Source organism: Anas platyrhynchos, chromosome 18 (assembly GCF_047663525.1).
Source record: "Anas platyrhynchos isolate ZD024472 breed Pekin duck chromosome 18, IASCAAS_PekinDuck_T2T, whole genome shotgun sequence".
NCBI classification, from domain to species: domain Eukaryota; kingdom Metazoa; phylum Chordata; class Aves; order Anseriformes; family Anatidae; genus Anas; species Anas platyrhynchos.
In genome coordinates, this window is record NC_092604.1 from 5,940,866 (window position 1) to 5,956,919 (window position 16,054).

General features: G+C 43.1%; 1 protein-coding gene across 8 annotated transcripts in view; it reads left to right on the forward strand.

The window, feature by feature from the left end:
• The window catches only part of PAPPA (pappalysin 1), a 383,667-nt gene that overhangs the window by 88,060 nt on the left and 279,553 nt on the right, over positions 1-16,054 (forward strand). The gene's annotated exons all lie outside the window — the stretch shown is intronic.

Here is a 16,054-nt window from a genome sequence, read left to right on the forward strand (position 1 = left end):
CTTAAGGCTCTCTCCTGTACTTTCTATTTTGCTGAAATGAATTGTAGCACTACTCTGATTATTTGAGCCTGTCTCTTGCTTTATGCAGAAGTTGGAAGTGGAAATAATGAGTATAAAGGTACTTAAACAAGCTGGTCATTCTCAGAACTCAGTGCAAGCATCAAAGTGAAGCCAGGAGCTTGCAGAAGTACTCTGAGCATTTGAATGTATCCAAACATCGTGTTCAGACTTTCTTGTCAAATTCTTATACTCAGTATCCCAAGTATGTCTTAATCAGATCAGAGCTATGCTGTACAGTTGACCATCTTCTTATTTCCTCAGGCCCAAATGAAGTCAGTGGCTATGTATCCTTCTCAGAGACAATTGGGGAAAAAATTAAAATATGGAAATCATTCAGACAAGGATGGAAAATATTTTCAATTTCTTAAGTTGCTGTAACAGCTTTCACGAGTGCTCACTTTTGTCTGAATGCCCTTGTTCTTCTCTTTACCTTTCAAGTCTCATTGTTTCCCCTCCCAGAACCATATCGTCATCAGAAGCGCAGACACTTTTGGGGTATGTGTGTTGGTGAGGTGGGAAGGCATCTGTCTTCTACCCAGGACATGCCATTTTGTTCTTTCATCCTGTTTCTTCCTGTTAATACTAATGCTGCAGAATCCTGGAGCTTTTTTCGTTGCTCCTCATCCACCTCCCACCCTTGGGATGTGGTGGGTTTGTCACTAAGCTGCTCTCAGGGGTTAAGGTCTGGAGCAGTCTTGCTGATGCTGGGTTCCCCAGCAGATAAATGACTTGCATCGGGGTGTAAATGTTGTGATGCCCTGATCTGTGAGTGTGCACTGCTACCCCAAGAGGTCAGTCTGGTGTGTGTGGCTGGCCAACATTGCAGCATAGGCGACCCACATCCCATGGGCACGTTAAACAACACTTGCAAGCTCCCCACCAGCAATCTGTGGGGTCTCTGCATGGCAGCCACCCCCTGACACACAACTGGCAGGATCCTACTGAAACCATAGTACAAAACTCCTATTAGACTTGATTTAGGGACCCGAATCAAACTTCTATCTGTATAACCTTTTTTCTGGCTTTGCTTGTGAAGAGTGGTAGAAGGTGCTGTTATCTTTGGAAGTGACTTTGGTTGTGTGGAGTTGTCTGTTAGGAGCTGAAATACAACTGTCTCTTATTTTAGCTGGAGGCATTTCTTATAAAAGCTCCTTTAACTTGTAGCTGTATTGTAAATTTAGTTTTGGGGGTTTTAATATTAAAGTCTGCCCAGCATTTAGTATTAGTGAGAGTGAAATGACGTGAATGTGAAATGGAGGAGTTTAAATATTCAAAGGGCAGTAAATGAATTAGGCTTCGTTCTCCCATTGAAGGAACCGTTCTGTGTTTCTCTGCAGCATTTATGCCACACATACATTATGGCTTCAGACTGAGGATACATAATGCATTCAGGCACTATTTCCACTTTCTCCTTTTTTCAGTTCAGTGTCTTGCATAGCTAAAAATCAATTTGTTATTACAAGAATTGCTGCAGGACATAAAGCTGTCTATGTAACTAGCCCAATTAATATTTTTGCACAGTATTTTAATCAAACATAATACCCAGGCTGTTAAATATGACTACTCATCAGTATTTTCCAAAGGGCCTTATTTTTTTGTGAATAAATTGTTATTGCAATCCATCCTCGTGACATTCCACTGCTTCCATATAGAAATGAAGTGTACTCAGCAGCAGCTGAGAAAGACTGGGAGGTTGAGATGGTGGAGGCTGCCTTAGTGTCTTCAGTGACCAAACTAGGCCATGGTGGTACGATGTTCTGAAGCTGTCTGTGAGCATTTCAGTTCTGTTTCACTAGCCTTGTTATAAAGTTTGCTAGATCTCTGGTTTTAGTCACTTTAAAGCCATTTGAAGCATGGTTTGCTCCTTGCAGGACCACGATGGAGGTACCTGGGCTCTCCCTCTTCTGTAGTTCACTCTAATTTACTCCAGTTTGCTGCAGTGTTCAGAGGGACATGATCCATGTGGAGGCCATGGCAAAGCAAAACACCCAAGCTCTCAGGCCTTTCCATTTCTCCCTGTCTCTTCTCACCCCTGAGATCAGGGCTGAGTTTACCCAGGCATAAATCTCCTGGTTCTGTGCAAGCAGAGAAGTACGAAGAGGTTGTTGTACCAAGTCAGCTATTTTCTTTCCCTGGTGGAGCAGGGAGGCTCAGTAATACATTCTATAAAAATAATGCTTGTACGTTTTATTTTGCGCTCTCCTGCAAAATAAAATGCAGTTGGAAAATACAGTCTTTGGGAAGTGATCTCTTCTATCTCAAAGCAAAAGAGAGAATGGGGCCAAGGGTTCTACCAGGGGGTGTAGCACACTGCAATAGTGCTGTTGGTCTGCTTGAAACAATGGCACAGCTGAATGTAGAAATAAGTTCCTGGAGATTATCACAGTAACACTTTGCACTTTTGCTACCAACTCTTGGTCACTGTCTCAAATAACTTGAGTGCTTTTTGGATGTGCTAAATCGCCAGGCATGTCTGTATGTGTGGCCAGTGGTAAATTAAAGAAATGTGCCAGAGAGAGCCTTGGTAGCCCCCCAGCCTGATGATGTGCTGCTGTTTTAACCTAAGTGACTGTCTTGACCAGCTTTGTTACTGTTGTTTATCATTCAAGTCAAGCAAATATTAGGCTAAGTTTTAAATATTTGTGTGTTGTTATTTGTGTGCATGCAGATGTTCATGTACGGGAGGCTTTTATCATTCCTTTTACCTACAGTTTCCAGGCAGTCCTGTGGCATTGGCTAAATATGGACTTGAAGGATTTCTGTGTTGCAAGTCTTTCTTCTATTCTTACTTCTCTTTTCTGTGTTCTATCCTTATTTCTAGTATTTTAGGACTAGAGAGAAAAGGAAGAGGTGGAAGGAAGGATTAAAAAAAAGGGTGAGAGAGGGAAGACAGGAGGAGAGGAAGGAACCTGTGTCCAACCTAGCAACTTTGTAAAAAGAAAAATCTAGTTCAACCAAATTCTCAATTTATCCAGTGCCTCAACTTTAGATCCAAAAACAAAGCCGGTTTTGACTTTCAATAGATTTGGGGTTGCTGTACTGAACCTTGAATGAAAAAAAAAAATCTGTATTCTGTTAAGGCATACCTTTCTTGTCAAGAAGACCTTCTACCGAGAAGTTTTTGAATGAGAAACCACAGAACGGTGAAGTATTCACCTGCTTCAGAACCCTCACCTCCTGCCTGGAGGTTCTCTGGTCCATGCATTGATCACATGTATTCTGGGTGAGCTCTTCAGACTCATGCTGCTCCTCACATTCTCCAGGTATAGATCTTGCATTAATTAAAGCAAGTGGCCCTTTTACTTTCTCCAGAACTCCCGTCACTGTGCAAATGCAGCCTGAGGGATATTTCTTTTCCTCTCCCAGCAAAGATTGCATAAGGATTGCTAGCACGTGGATCCAGTGCGTGGTGTGCAGCAGCCAAATAATCATGGATTTAAGAGTCCCTCAGCACTCATTCACACGCCAGACTGTAACCGCTCTGATTTTCCCCTTTCAGCAGCTGCAATACCCAGGCACAATGGGGTGAGTTAAGGTTAAGGATGTCGTTTCAGCTTTAACTTGGAATGTCCTAGCTTTGATGGCCCCAAGCCAAATCCTTAACATTATTTTAATGTCGTTTTTCTTCTTCGTTTTATGTTTGCATACATTTAAAAACAGAGCAGGGGTTACTTATGTCACAGCTGTGCATACTTTCTAAGGCCAATGGATAAATACAGGCTTTATACTCCAAGAGGAAACTTTTCGTAGGACCCAAAATACAAGTTGGTTGAGAGCTTGGTTGGTGGATGTGATTGGCAGCTGGTGCAAATAGCTCACTTTCTGCCCTGATTTTGATGGAATGGGGCTGGTTTATCTCTGCTGAGGATCTGGCCCTCTGTTCTTCTCGAAACTCAGAACATTTTCCTGGCTACTTGATGTATATTTTTGTTTGCATAGAATTATCTCTCTTCCCACCCATTTCCCCTTCCTGTCTTTCCAGATTTAGGGTTTCATTATGCACAGACTGAATCTATTTTTCTGACTTCTTTTCTAAAGAAAAAATATTTATTTGTATGCCAAGCAAGTGTTGCATGTTTTGCAGTGATACCCAAGTGGCTGGGTTGAATCTCAGCAGAGTGAAGTTCTTCAATTTGCTTACTGGAATCTTCCCCAGCAGCTCGACTAATTCTTCCTTTTCTGATCAGAATTAATGATGTGTTAAACAATGCTTTAGTCTATTTTTCTGGTATTTAAGCATTGAACCAGTATCTCCAACATGACGCTTCAAAGTACAAGAATGTTTTAGGAGGACCTTTCAGGCAAATGTTTGGGCATTTTAAAAAGGAACATAAACTTTTATTTTTTTTCAGCTTTTTTCCCTTCAAGTCAAAACTTTCAAATTTTTCTTTTCCTTTGAACAAATTGTTTGAAAAATCTGGAAGCCATCTTTTCTACCAAAAGAATGTGGCATTCTGGTGGAGGAAGATCAAAAGGAACCAACAAATACAACTTATAATTCTAAATGTGTAGTTGTAACTGCAAAAACGAACGATAGCAAGGCTGGTTGAGACTAGTGTGTTCTGTACCTGGATCAAAATTCAGAGATCAGTGGAAAGTTTCCCACTGACCTTAATAAGCTTCAGGTCAAGCTTCAGGCTTGTAAGATGAAATTTATTTCTTTGGCATCCCTCTATACACTGGGAAGCCATCTCATAAGCTTAGAAGCTCAGCAACAGCACATCTCCCCCCGTATTGTGACTCGCTCTGGTTTCCTGCAGATCCCTCCAGAGCAGCGGAAGGTTTGAACACGATGTTCATTTACAGATGCACAGCGCAAGTTCCACCTCGGCACTCCTACGTGTGGTTCCTGTCCTCCGGGGCCGTGGGGAGATGAAACATTCATGTCTTCTTGGCCCCCAGGCTCAGCTAGCTGCAGCAGTGGATTTTTTATGCAGTCACGCTATCCCCGCCATGCCCAGGCTTTTCAGGTGAGCACTAATGCTCAACCCAAAGACGTAATTGCAGCGTTTATGGTCAAAGTAATACTGATTTGACTCTCCCGGCAGATGGATTTCAAAAGCGTTCTCCTTTGTGTCAGTGCTAGTACAGCAGTTGCTGTGTTCCTAGGTGGAAAAAAAAAATGGTTGCACGCTCAGTTCTTTAGAAATCTGTATTCTTATTAAATATACATATTCGGTATTTCTGAATGCAAGAAAGGGAAGAAGAGAGAACACAGCAGCAAGAGGGAGGGAAATTCTACTCTGAGCATTGTGCAGGTTTGTTTCTTCTGGATGTTTTGCTCAAATTCTTCCTCAGCCATGAGCAAAGAGCTGAGTGAGGCACGTCATCCTGCCTGCGAGCTGCCATCCCTACCGCATGTGACTTGGTGCCAAACCCGGCAGTCTGCTGAGTCAAAGAGGGTTTGAGGTAAGGATCCAAGGGGCAGGTCCCTGCTTTGTTGGGAAGAAGCAGAGACATTCTGTATCTTGTCAGGCTTAGTGCTTTTGCAGTTTTTTCCCCTGTTGCCCGACCTGCTGCATCTTGCTGGAATGTGTGTCAGGCCCCTTCCATTTGCACCTTGGCACTGCAGTGTGTGGTTAGTTAAAATATTTGTTTCCCTTGCAAGCTTGCTCTGCAATTCTCTGTTTTGCTTTAAAATGTGACCATCTCCCCCATTTTAATGCTGGTTATCCACTGATGGGCCAGAGCAGACCCAGCCTGGCTCCCAGCACCTTGCATCGCTGCTGCTCTGGTGCTCCAGGGCCTTCCCGAGCTGAGCAGCAGTCAGCACAGGAGCTTCTCCACGCGCTTTGTTGTAAAATGCACCAAAACTCAGAAGCCATTTTGAGTGCTAGACTGTGCTGAGAGCTCTATGGGATCTGTGTGTGATGTGAAACTTTATTCTGGAGGATCTTGAGCTGAGGGTCAGACCCTGGCAAGCCAGTCAAAACCTCACTGCTTTTTAATGCACGTAATTGTTGTGTATGGGGCTCCAATTCATCACCCGGTCATTCCTGTCTTTCTAAGAGTCTCAGCTTTCCATGTCCTGACCCAGCAAATTGCTTCAGAGGTGTGTTAGAGCTGGACACGTATTCTTGTTACTTCCAAACACACATGCCACATCATGCCTGTCCTTGAAGGTTAATCCTTCTCTTCCGTGTGCCCTTTCTGTAGATAGGGCAGTGTCTGTCAGCAGGGACCACAGGTTGTGCGGGGATCTGCGTGTGACACCTGCAACAAAACTCAAGGAGGAGTCAGAGCATGTAAAAGCAAAACAATCCAAAATAAGCATCATAAGACCGTTGCAGAGTTTTGCACTTTCATTTCAAGGAGTTGAGGTTGTAATTCTTCTTCCCAATGGAAGAATTAAATGGTGTCAACAATTTTCCACAAAATAAAAAAGCTGTGTTTGGAAAAGCACTTTATTTCCCCAGAAGAAAACTATTTATTCTGAAAAACAATTTCAGCCATCTCTGGTATGATGTGAGCTTCACTCTGCAATAACCTATAGTAACCTGAGTATACAGGGAACTAAAAATAAAAATAATTATTCTTTCTTCCTCGAGATAGTGCATGTTTGCTGAAAAATAAGCAGAGGGCTGTTAGGCAGGTGCAGGCAACAAGGACGTTAGCTGAGTGCCATCCCTGCAGCAGGGGTGTTTACATGACCCTCGCAGGGTGCAAATTGTTAGTTTTGCTCTTTTGTGAGCCTTGCTCTTTCACCTGCATGAAAAAGCCATCAACGATGTGAGAATGCTGCTTTTGAATAGTGGGATCCAGCACCAACATTTGTGTAAACCCTAATTTAGGAGGCAACTTGTGCCGAGTGACTTTTTCCATGGCACACGGCTTGTGGGGGTGGGAACGAGCATGTCTCAGACACCGTCTGGTGAAATTCTTGCTTCTCTTAGGCAAGAGAAATTCATCCTAATTGACTGAATCCCACAGCAATTCTGTCTGAAGCAGCTCCACTTCTGATGGACACAATTTCAGCTGTTAGTAGAAATCGAAGCGATAGCTAAAAGCTCAAAACTGTGGCTGAAAGGAAAACTAAAAGCAGGAATTACTGGGCTTAAACTAATACCCTGTAGCAGAGAACAGGAGCAGAGCTGCATTTTCTTTGGGACAGACAAGTTTCACTCGGGTAGCTTTCAGAGCAAAGGTGGCTTCTGGTAGGTGGCTGCACAGGAATCACTCCTGTCCTCAGGTGAACTAAACAGTACTGTCTGAAACAAAACCAGCCTTGGTTTTGCTTGGTTTTCTTAGCTCAATGACACGAGGGTCACACTGCGGGTACTGCAAGCAGGTCACTGCACTGTAGGGTGATCAGGCGTAGTTCTCAGAGGATGCCGAACTGCATCGGGAATAACGTCTGAGCCTGAAGAAATGTTAGGAAAGAATAACGTACTTCTTCACATTTTCAAATTATTATTCTCTTCAGCAGTAGTAAACAGATGGTATACTTTGGCAGCATGTATTTTTTTTAGTGGGGGAAAAGTACCAATTGTATGCGGAACTAGTCAAGTCAACTCTTCACAGAGTGTCTCCGGTCAGATTTACGGCTATAGGGAGAGTGCTTGACTTGATGACTAAATAGCACCAGCAAGCTTGCCGTCATTGTAATCCTGATCAAAGCCCCCAGGTTGTCCAGGAGAGGCAGATGGACTCACCCAGAGCTCCATCCACTTGCATCAGCGACTGAAATGTGTCAGAGTCAGAAGTTCAGGGGAGAGAGAAAGAAATGACTCACTGCTTCTTTGACTAACAATAAAGTCATTCAGCTGAAGTGGAGACAAGTCATATCTGATACCATATTTTTATATCCTTTTTGCTTATTATAATTTATTTTCTTCAGATTGATATTGCACAGAGAAATATGATGCATTGTTCTGAAATTAAATTTGAATCTGTATCAAGGCAATTTAATCCCGCTTGGAGTTGGTGCATAAAGGAGCGAACGTAACCTTTGGTAATTCCCTTGGTCATAGTTGGCTTTTTCTCGTGCACAACAATTTAAAACAAAATCACTTTCTCTAATGAGAGACTATAAATTATTACTTTAATGAGACGCATGACGTTTGAAGAGCTGAATTCCCACATTCCTCTTATCTGTAAGCCTGGGTACCTCGAGGGATGGGGAAAGAGCCATGGTGCTGAATTTCTGTGTTATAACATCGCTTAGTATTAAGATGATTATTACAATATCATTAAGTCCCAGCTGGGAATCTGGACTTTGGTATGTTGACTATTGTTTCCATCTAGTGCAAGAGAGCCTTAAAATGCTTAGAAGTGAAACAAGAACTGGGAGGGGAACTTGGACCTGCCCAAAACCAAAGAGCAATGCGGTGACATAGTTTCTCAGAGTTTCTCCTACACTGCTCCTACAAGTGCACTGCTTTGTGTCTCAGTAACTTATTTTTCATGGAGATCCTGGCATCTATGTTCCCTCTTGCAAAAACACTATTTGGGGAGGATTATTTATGTATTTCCCTGGATAACTTGCATGTTGTATTGTGGTATAAACAAGTCAAGGCTCAAAAAGCCAAAAGCATCACAGTAAAGTCAGTTCCGATCTCTAGCAGATGCTGCAGTAGCTCTGTGAGGTGACGCTCCGCGGTCAGGGACAAATCCTGGGGAGAGGTGAGGGGTAGTGGGAGTCCAATGTGGATTTAGGAATTGGTGAAGTGGATAATCCAGCGTAGCTTTTGGTCAGTTATCTCATGGTTAGTGTCTGTAATGCCAAAAAAAAAAAAAAAATCCACTTTTTGCAATCAAACGTGTTTAGTGTGGGCTTCCAGGTGTTGGCAGCTCTGCTGCCTGGTTCCCAGCAGTGGCAAATGCTCCGTGCCCTAATGTAAGGGTTGGATGGACTCAGGCTCCATGTCACGGCTGATGTTTCTGCCTCTTCTAGAGCCACCAGGAGCTTATCTTCTCTTGACTTTGCCCTGTACATGTGCATGAGTGAGCTGGAGGAAAGCTCTTGGGTGTCTGCAGGTCACTGCGGTGCCAGCATGGCATAATCCCTCTGTGGCTTGCCTGGCTTGGCTGTGGAGTGCCCTCACCTGTGCAGCTGTCCTGAGCAGCTTTCCTTTCAGGTGTTTTTGGAAGCCAGCTCAGAGAGGTCCTGACCAGGAGGACAGAGTTTGTGTCTGGTGGGATGCGGCCGCGGTGCCGTTACCAGCAGTGAGACGAGCACAAAGTTTGACTAAAGGTCATTACATGGCTGATCTGTGAAGAAATACAGATTTGTGGCCAAAGGGGCTTGTGCATCTATAAGGAACCACGAGTGCTGCACAAGTGTATATTCGAATGCATATTTGCATACCAAATACATAGCACTCAAGATATTGATCATGCAATTCCATACTGACTATCCCAATATATTCTTTCATGACATTTGTAAAATCAGTCCTAAGTAATGCGATAAGAGTGCAGAATATGATTGCTAGGTTATTCTTTCTTGAAGAAAGGCAGTTTTTCATTTGTTCTCAATAGGTTCTCCAGTCTCTGGTATGATAGTGAAACAATTTAATGTATTAGCATATTTATAAACCTGCATGTGTTCTCGCGGACAATTTCTGGTTTGAGCTAAATGTATTTCTGGTCCTTCACCTCTACCGAGACTAGCCCAAGGCAGAGCTGCCTCAGCAGACTTTATGCATGTCGTCTTTTCAGAAGATGTGTTCTTTGTGATGCGGACTTTCATTTATTATGTATTTATACAGTACTTAGCATCGTGGAAATCCTGATCTGATTGATTTCTAGCACTTGGGCAAAAGAAATGTTATGTAATAACAATCATTGTCCCTTGTTGCCTTTCAGGCACTTCAAAATTTAAGTAGACTAGATTCTTAAAAGAGGGTTAATATGAAAATTAAGTAGAGTTGCTCTGCATAGAGAACTGGTGTTTCTCAAATGCTTTCAAAACTGTAAAATGATCTGTGAGTAGCCAACAAAAATGTATGGTAACAATGGCCAAATCAAACAGCGATTCAGAATCTGAATTAAAGGTCATAAAAACCCTGTATGCATTAATCACGAAGCTCTGGAATTGGTATCAGTAGCAGCTGATAGCTGTTGAATAGACATTTTAGCTTAATTTTAAACATTAACAAACATTTATTAAACTTTAACTTCATAAGTACCCTATAGCTAAAAAGCTATAATAATGGCTGGGCTGGATGGAAGTACGGGCTATTAGTGCTTATTCTTTTGTTAGATGTATCACCAGGGGACTCAGATTACTGTGAAAACAAGTTTTAGGAAACCATATTTGCAATATTTCAAAGAGCTATGTATCTTGCAGTGGGGGCTTTGGTATACCAGACTCTCAGATACTTGTGAGAAAGTTAAACTTTCAAACTAGAACTACAGTTATCTAAATGATGTCTACACTAAGGTTATATCAGGACATTTTCGTTTTGACCTAATCCAGCTCTCACGAAATTCTTCATGGGCAAGATCTACATGGCAGCTGCTCAGAATGGATGGCTTAGTGACTAATTTGGTTCTTGACTCTAAATCTGTGAAAAATCCAAGGGAAATGCCAAAAAAATGAGAGTCAAACATGTCAAGTGTTTACATTTATGAATCTGCTGAAAATACAATTCTGTTTTTGCAGACACTGAACATTTTTCTCTGCAAAAATATAAACCTAACTTCTTCTTTACTTGGCAAATTAACCTTTCTGCAGATATTCATTTTATTCATCTCCTACTCATTGTCATTAAACATCAAGATAAAGCAAAATTCTTTGTAGAGTTTAATGTTGTTGTATCAGAGAGACAATAGGTAGTTCAGTAATAGAGAAATAGGTGGATATGACCCATGAAGTTGAAGGAAATGAATCTGTGGAAACAAAGCTGTGTTTTAAGTGACCAGTAGGCACTACTGCTATGGGGGTGGGAGCCCTGCAGTGCTTCTCAATGTGTCTCTGAATTGCTGGACTATTACAGATACCCAGATATCCGTACGTGTAATATCTAACAAAATGGAGTTCCACGTTTGAATTGCATCTCTGGTTATTTGCCTAATAAAAGCAATGGATATGTTAATGCTAAGCAGGAAGGAACAGTACATGTCAGCAGGCAGCCAGCAAATGCCCTTTCCTAGTAATTGCACTTCTCGAGGATAATGGTCAGATGAAATTACCTAATATTATTCTTTTCTGTGTGTGAATTCCTTTACCATTCATTGACACATTGTGGGGTTCTTTCAGTAGCGTTTCCTAATGAGCTGTGAGAATGTAAAGGGCGTGAGCGATTTTTAGTTGACCTCACTGGTCTGAATTCACGTTAGTTGGAGATGCTGTAGAGGTCAGTCATCTGTTTCATTTCAGGAACCGCGCAATAAGCCTTTTAATAATTCAATGCGGTGGAAAGATCACTCAATGTTTCAGGTAAAAACACCTTGTCCTTAAAATGCACTGGATGCCTCTTTTTGGACAATGTGATTTGAGGGCTCTAAAGCTTGCTGGTGAAGCTGGAGATTTTCACGTGAGGTTTTACATTACCCAAAAAAACATCTTATGCATCTTGAAAATCTCAGCTTCAGCACCTGCTGGCGTATGTATGCAGCCAGGGGAAGCGTGTGGAGTTTTGCCTGCCTTGCAGTTGAACCCGAAACATGGTTGGTGGAGAACTCGGATGGAAGGTGTCTGCAGAATGAACTGTGGACCTGGTGATAGGAGCAGGAGTTACCGAGCAGCAAGACAGTCTTTGTGGTTTGATGTTGTATCAAGAGCATGTTATAGTGTTGTTCAGGACATATCTGGTGGTTGGAATTGTCCTGGGAAACTATATCAACAAAATTCTTCCTCCGGGTAGCAAAAATGTTTTTACAAATGGTGCGGACTTAGTCCCAGCATATTGGTTAAGTTCCAGAAAGCAGAAACTTTCTTCCTACCGTGACTTTTCCATGCAATTTTGTAGTGGACCTGATCAATTTCATCTCCTGTCCGTGTACGTGAGGAGCTGTTGCGTTTGACCTTTGAGGTGACTACATTTTGATGGCAGAGTGCTAAACAAGTTCCGCTGGGGTCTTTCCAGATAAAAATACCATGCAAATTTATTCTTTACATTAGATTTATTTCTACCCCAGCTGATATGACAGTAGAGGAGAAGTGGATCCTCAGGAGATGTAAATTATTGGATGCATGTTTCTGTCTGCCAAGTATCTGTCCAGGATGTCTTCAGTCGTACTGCTCAAGCTGCAATCAGACAGGGGCACGTCTCAGTCTTCCAAGGTCTCTTTGTCAAGTGCTTGGTGCTTCATTTAAACCATCTTCTGAGCCTGGAAGAATTTTTCTTGACTGGCCTAAGAGGCAGTCACCTTTAAAGTAGCACGTTCTTCCCCATGGATTTGAATTTGCACTTGCACGTTGGTATTAGGCATCATTGCTATCCCCGGTGCTCAGGCAGTGTCAGGCAGCCTGGCAGCGTCCAACAGCAGGGCTGTGGTCATCCTCACAGGGCTGAAGTAGGAGAGAGCAGCATTGCCGAGGGAAGTGCTGGCTGTCCTGAACTTCCCTGGCTACGGCAGATCTCCAACAGGTCAGCCTCCAAACACGCAGTCCCCTAAAATCCTTTTTACGAGTGGTGTTTGGTAGGCTGCTGGTTCACACTGTAGGAATAACTTAATGCAGATAAAAATCTGCAAGAACGGAATGGTCACGTAGGCTGCACAACTGAGCATCTGAAGCTTGTGAAGAGCTCTCCAACAAAATGGGCAGAACTGTTTTTTTGGAAAATATTCAGTAAAAATATTAATATCTTCATGGACAGGAATAATCTGGGTCATTACAAACTTCTCATGAGAAAGGCTTTGTTTTTTTAATAGATATTCTTTTATCCAACAACAACGAATTCTAAATTATATAATAGCTTGAAATTAAGCTAATTTTAGAGAAAGAAATTGCAAGTAAAAGTGATCTAAAGCAAAACAGGATATTTTTAAAGTTTAAAAGGAGAGCATTTCACTTTACCCAAACCATCTTTTTCTCCATTTCCTCATTAGCTCTTTGACTCATACAAACTTTCTGCAATTCCAACTTTTTTTTTGTCTGGTTCAGGATGGGGGTGGGAGGAGAGGGAGAATCTTCAAAATCCTGAAAACCTTTTTTGCCCAGATCTAACAGCAAGAGCGAGAAATCACTCCAGGTGACCGAGAGGAGGTAGCTACAGCGTGCCCACTGCTGAGAGCACTCCTCAAAGTCTCATCACCCTTATTACATCAATACGAACGGAATTAACTTCCTTCATACCCCAGATGCTGGTTTGCGGTCTGTATTTCTCACAACTGCTATTTTATTTGTGTTTTAGCTAGATGAAGTTCCATTACAATTAGTTCTTAAGGCTTCCTGAGGAAGTTCCTTCATTCTGAGATCAGAAAAGCTTTGCTTTGCTGAAAAGTTTCTAGTAAGGAGAGGGGAGCCAGCAAAGCAGAGAGCTTGTTAGCAGAGCTGGTCTATGCTTTGGATTGATTTTGTTTTCTCTAATGGCTTGATCATAACAGTTGCACTCTAATTTTTGTACAGGGTTGTGCACATTTCAGGCAATGTAAATATATACATTGGCATGCTTATTAGCTCTGCTGTTTAAGTTACAGATATTTGATAGTGTATAATAAAACCAAGTGATCCTGTATACCATTTGTCATGCTGAGCTTGGACTCATCTCTTTGTACTCCCACTCCACCCTTTCCAACTTCATTATATTCCAAGTGTTCCTCCTTGCTTGGAGCAAAATCAATCCCCGTTTTGCATTGGGTGGAAGAGGAGAAATGTGTGCTGGGATTTTTCTCAATGCACAGAGCTGCGTGCAGACTTAATGCTCGCTTAAATGATAAGCGTGGGGCTACCCCATGGGGGGAACATTGTAAGACAGCTGAGGTCATGGTCACAGCCTCAGCCCCCATGTACTAAACTGCAGAAAGAAGTGGAAATACGAGGGGCCCTTTCCACTTATCAGGAAGAACACTACTGTGAACGCTGCTTCCCTGGGCCACCGTACGGTGCATGCAAAATAGCAAGTCCCTGCAGCTCTAAGAAATGATTTTGTTTCATCATCCCTTCATTTCCAAACACCTTTTCCCCACTGACCCAGTCTGTGTTTCCCTCACTGAGAGGCTGGCTTCTGCCACCAGCTAAATTCGTAAGGCCTGGGTTGGCATGGTGGGGGAAGATGCTTTTTTCTAACCTAGGTGGAAGTCAGTACCTGGGGTTTAGAGGATGCTATTTACAGCCACGGGACCTCAGAGAGGTTAAAAAATGTGCCTTTCTATTCCGGTGTGAAGTCAGTTGCTGACGTTCCTGAATAGCTGGCTCAGGTGAGACACCAGTGGCGAAGCAGAGATGGATGAAGCTCTAGTGCAAATGTCAGACATCCCCAAACTGAGTCCCATCTTGCAGCAGAGAGCGCTCAGAGCTTACAGCCATGAGAAGGAAGAAGTGCCCCAGAGACCTCCTCCCGGCCATGGTAATGGCAACGTGGGCGCGTTATGGGGGCGCACAGGGTTCTGAGGGGTCTCCTTGGCCTTCAACCTTTCTCTTCACACAAAGACCAATGGTTCAGGCAAACCCTCAGAGTTTTACTCTGAAGCTTTTGAAATTGTCCAGCATTGCCAAAAGAAAGGATTTGCTGACAGTCACAATCCTATTGGCAAACCTAGGTGGATTTATGATCTTGGGTGGAAACCAATTTGAACTATAATTTTACATGAATTTGATCCCTCTCCTGAGCCAGGCAAAACTTCATGATTCTGGCTGATTTTTCACACTCTACTTTCGAACACTTCTGTTCAAATCCGAACTGAAGATAAAACCGTGGGCACGTGATTCTGTGTAAGCCAAAACCTCACGCTCTCACAAGTAGGTACCACTCTGTTCCCTGCTGCTTAACGTCTCTCTAGCTCCAGGTTGTGTTTCTTGATGTCTCCTGCTTGGTTGTCTCGTCCCCAGAGGAGCACGCTGGGAGTCACGTATGCTCCAGAATGTAAACTGGGGAACATGTTTAAAACACATGTTGCTATCTCCTGTTGTTATGACAATGAAGTTATGATTACTGAAAGCACTGCAGTATTACCTCCTCTCCTCGCCTTAGCTCCTTCCTCCACTTACCCCCCACAGAAACCCGATGCCATTTGGGGAACAGCAATTGGGGTATTTTGAGTTTGGTTTCTGCTTCTGCTGCAGACACTCAGTGTGGACATGGAAAATTTCTTCAGGGTTGCCTGCATGCAGGCAGGCATAAGAGTTAAGTGGGTGCAGTCAAGTCCCCTGCAGATTTTCTGCATGCTGCAGCCACTGTTTGTAAACAGGAATACACATAATAGGTTGAGAAATCAGCTCCAAAACAACAGGCATTGTTTGTGTGCTGAGTAACTCTAGTGATCAATTAGGATCTGGAAAAAAAACATGTTGTGTCCAGATGAATGTAAAACCAGAGCCTTTCCTGCCAAAAACTCCAACTGATACCTTTCGAAGCTTTGGAAAGTTTAGCTAACATTTGTTTTCCTCTGCTTGATTCAACATCTGAGAGTAGTTTTTATTTTTTTTAGCAAACTAAAGAGAAAAGTTATAAAAATAGTGACTTATCAGGTGACCGCTGGGCTAGCTGCTGCTCTCACTGCCTCACGACAGGGACGCGATAGGGTGGTGGTCACGATGTCTGGACAGAAGCCCTGTGAGCTTCACCCATCCCATTTTGGTTGGCAAGGAGGGGCCCAGGCTTGATGTGGTGCTCAAGTGGCGTTGTGGCCCATTGGGGTGTGTGCTGCATGCACAGCAAGGGCACTGAGTACAGGGTGTGCTGCGTCCCTCGTTGGTGAGGGATGTTGGGGTGCTCGGGGTGTGCTGTGACCCCTCATTGGTTGGGGATGCTCGTGGGCTGACTTGCTTAAGGTGCCGAGCCCCAAAAGGTGGCAGTGATGGCTGTCAGGGTAGCAGGAGCCCAGTGGGTGACTCGCAGCACCCTGAGCACCGATGAAAATCAGGGTTTGGGTGCACCTGGCTGGG